Source organism: Tupaia chinensis, unplaced genomic scaffold (genome assembly GCF_000334495.1).
Source record: "Tupaia chinensis unplaced genomic scaffold, TupChi_1.0 Scaffold000414_1, whole genome shotgun sequence".
Lineage (NCBI taxonomy): Eukaryota > Metazoa > Chordata > Mammalia > Scandentia > Tupaiidae > Tupaia > Tupaia belangeri.
Window position 1 is genome coordinate 2,353,983 of NW_006159919.1, and position 4,017 is coordinate 2,357,999.

Consider the following 4,017-nt stretch of genomic DNA (forward strand, 5'->3'; position numbering starts at 1 on the left):
TGAACAGATGACCACAATAAATGTGCAAGGAATGAAATAAAGATAAGCAATATTTTAAAAAATAAGTATTTTTTAATGTTAGTCATATAAAAGTCTGTGGATTTTTCTCCTTTAAAAGGCAAGAATGTGAAAGTGTATGGGTCAACATAATTAGGTCCTCATTGCGTTTACCTCCTACTGTATCACATGATGAGCTTATACTAGGAATGAAAGTATTCCGCACAGCCATTTACTTATTTACTTGTAATTGCATTATGTGTGCTACCTTAAATCTTCAGCTTCTTTGAAAAATTTTCCCAAGCACTTGTCCATTTCATGAGGGGGAATTTAATTCAAGCTATACAATAGAAGTTACATATTTATTTAGCCAGACACACGATGTAAATTGTAATTCATGGCAACATTTCAAAGTGGTTCTCAGGGAACATATACTTTTCTATCAATGACACATGATACTTGATCAGTGTCAATACATAAATATAGTGCCTCTAACATAATGTATTCTTTACTTTATGATAAAAGGAGTAATGCAGAAATTCTAATATTTTCTTCTGCTTTCTGCAAACTGTCATGACAGTACTAGAAATACATATACTTCTTTATAGATAAATGAAGTCACTTTTTTTTTCTTTTTCTTTTTTAAATGGAAAAGTCCTTACTGGTTTTGCTTCTGTGAGTGGCCACAACCAGGAGAAAAGGGAGGTGAACCAGCTGGCATGGGAAAGATCTTCTCTACAACATTCCATTTATACACCGAACTAAACAGACAAGCACAGAATAACTATTGTGGTTGAAAGTTGTTAGCATGGGAAAGAGAAGGAACAGATGAGGAGTAGGGGTGTTTTTTTTAAAAAAATATTTATTTATTTTTATTTTTTTATTTTTAAAATTTTTTGGAGAGGTTTTTGCTATAGGATGCATGCGCTCGCCAGACAGACAGAGACAGAGAGACAGAAAGCGAGAAATCACTCCCTGGGGTGATGGTCACGCCGCAATCCCCTCTCCTCCATTCTCCTCTCGGGATCTTGGGCACGCACGCACATGCGCCTGGCGTGAGTTTTAAACCACCGGGTCTGGGACGTGAACAGTGGTTGACTACATGGGAATCCAGTGACATAGCTATTATGCTAACTGCTGGTCCCTAGGGGTGTTTTAAAATATGTATAGACTCTCCCACCCCCACCTGGGAAGAACTTGGTCTGCTTCAACCCAAGAAAGAATTAGAAGACAAAAAATGCTTTGGGAAGAACCATCAGGAATAAAGGAAAGAAAAAATTACGTAGTTGGTGTGGGGGCTGTTTGGCAATTGGGGTGAAAGAATTTTCCTCCTACTGGGATTCCCCCAGTCTCTCCTGTCTGGCAGGATGGGTTCCCCAGCCTATCAGGTCTCAAAAGAAGAGGGCAGCCTGCAAACCCCAAGGGTAGGTCTGTGGCTGCCAGATGCTCCAGACAGGCGGCTGGAGGGGATCACAAAAGTTTGTCCTCTGGAAAGATGCATTTCCTCACAGCTTCTCTGCCAGGGTGCAGCAGTCCTCCACCTCCCTGTAGCAGTTTGCTTGTACTTTGTGCTTGATCCCTGTCAACTTCTTGATGGTGTCCTTGTAGCTGGCAAAGATCATTTTGCTCTTAAAGGGTGAACACTCAAGGGTCCAGAAGATGAACACCAACCAGGTCCCCCTTCTTGTTCTCCTTATTCTCACAGGTTGTGTCATAGAGGGCATAGCAGAAGTCTTTGTCTGGCATCATCTTGACAAAGGTTGTGTAGAGGTCTTTGACAGTCTGGCGCACATCACCTACCAGTATCTCCTTGCCCTACTCCAGGATAACGTTCTTGTTCCCACTCAGGAAGAAAAGTACTGCCTTCTTGCATTTCTTTACCTCCTTTGGTGCTGGGGACTTGGGCACCTTCATTTCATTGAACACTTTGATGATGCCATCAAAGACAATCACACCAGAGGCAATGATTCTGGAAACAAAAGTTTTCAGACACACAAGGGGGAAGGGCAAGAAGAGCTATGGCAGCTGCTGCTGGGATGACTGAAGTCACATTATTTTTCTTACAAATCTATAACTAGAGTCAGTGCAATCACCACTGAGACTAGGAGGAAGTGGACAGCTCCAATGTGAACTTGACTGAACCCCATCAGTAGGCTAACAGTGATCAAGGAGCTAATATAATGCTTGCTGCACTATTAGTCCACTATACAAAAAGTAAGGTTTTCATGAAATCATTTCTTTCTCTAAATTTTTAGAGAAGAACAACAAAACGGACGTCTGAGAGACCTGTTCTGGTCTAGTTCTGTCCTTCCCTCATTCCGACTTTTTAAAAAAATATTTATTTAAATTTATTTATTCATTAGTTTATTTTTAGTTTGACCAGAGAGACAAAGAGAGAGAAAGACGGAAAGTGAGAAATCAAGTCACAAGGTCTGAGGCTTGAACCATGGTTGGCCATGTGGGAGTGTCAAGCACCTTTACCACCACGCCACCTGCTGGTCCCCCTTTATTCTGTCTTTACCTTAACTTTCTTCTTGGCCATGATACTTTGACTTTTGGGGTCAATTTCATCCAATAGAAGATGAAGGATTGATAATAAGTAACACTAAGGCTCCTTCAGTTATAAAATATCTTATGACCCAAACTATGTCTGGTACTCACCTCACCAAGTTCCTAGGTTGAGGTCCTTGCTGCCAGTACCTCAGAATGTGACTGTGCACAGAGATATGGCCTTTAAGGAGTAATTAAGGTAAAAAGAGGTCTTTAGGGAGGTCTTAATTTGACTAGTGTCTTTTTAAGAAGAGGAGACTAGGACACAGACATACACAGAGGGATGAATATGTGAAGACACAGGGTGAAGGTGGCCAAGGAGAAAGGCAGAAGAAGAAACCAACTCTGCCAACACCTCAATCTCAGATTTCCAGCCTCTGGAATTGTGAGAAAATAACATTTTTTTTTGTTATTTAAGCCACCCAGTGTATGGTACTTTCTATGGCAATCTTAGCAAATTAATATAGTAAATAAACATGAAGTTTATTTATAAACCAGAATATTGTGTGCTTATAGTTGAACTTCACTTTAAAAAATATCCTGAGTCTAAATGATCCTCACCAAATAACTGAACTCAAAGGAGAAGTGACTAAATTTATTATCAGCACCTAGAAATAAATATTTGAATTTTCTTGTTTTGCTTGACAGAAATTATACTTTTCTCTCCTACTACGTGCAGAATTAAGCTATGAATGTATAAACTTTCCTCTTACAAACATCATACCATTAGATAGGTTAAATAGTATTCACAAAAAGCCAAGAGAATTCAAAGGTGTTGCAGTTTTATTATTACTGTTTAATATTTATGGCTTGTCCAAAGCTATGTGAGAAGACTATACATACTGCTTTCTGGTGTGATGCCCATGTGTCATTTGATAAAAATATTTCTTTTCTTGTTTGGTCTCCAAAGACTTTCTCAAAAGGAAAAAAATATAGAAAGAAAGGAAAACAACTACCTTATCAGAATGTATAACAACCTGATTAGTTTCCATTCCATTTATGTCCTAGTAACTATTTTCAAATAAAACATCTGGTGTCCAGATAGGATGGCAGTAAATCTGAGAAACTGAAAGACTATGAAACACCAGAAAGGTTGTTCAATCAAGGAGAATGTACTAAGGTAGTTAATTGGACTCTCCTTGTCTTTTTGATGGTCCAAGACTGTTTTGAGAAGTTAACGAAAAGAAAAGCATATGTAAGAAAATGTGTTAGTAGTACTAAAGCTCTTTGCATAATCCATTTAACAAATCACTTCTTTTAAATTCGATATACTGTCAAATGAAGGAAATGGATTTGGGCAAATGTTCAAAGAATAATTTAATCTCCTGCTTCATTTTAAGGAACAGCAGACATGTAAAATAGGCAACAGGGGAAGGGGAGGTATTTTGGACCCTAGGCTCTGGTTGAAGTTTTAAGTTTCCTCTTTAGGGTTAATCCACTAATTTTGTTGTTTGGAAATATGTAAAGGAA

The 4,017-nt window shown here is 38.6% G+C and overlaps 1 pseudogene; it reads right to left on the minus strand.

The window, feature by feature from the left end:
- Positions 1 to 1,388: 1,388 nt before the first annotated feature.
- LOC102499360 (cofilin-1 pseudogene) lies at positions 1,389 to 1,956 on the minus strand (annotated as a pseudogene).
- Between the last annotated feature and the right edge of the window lie 2,061 nt (positions 1,957 to 4,017).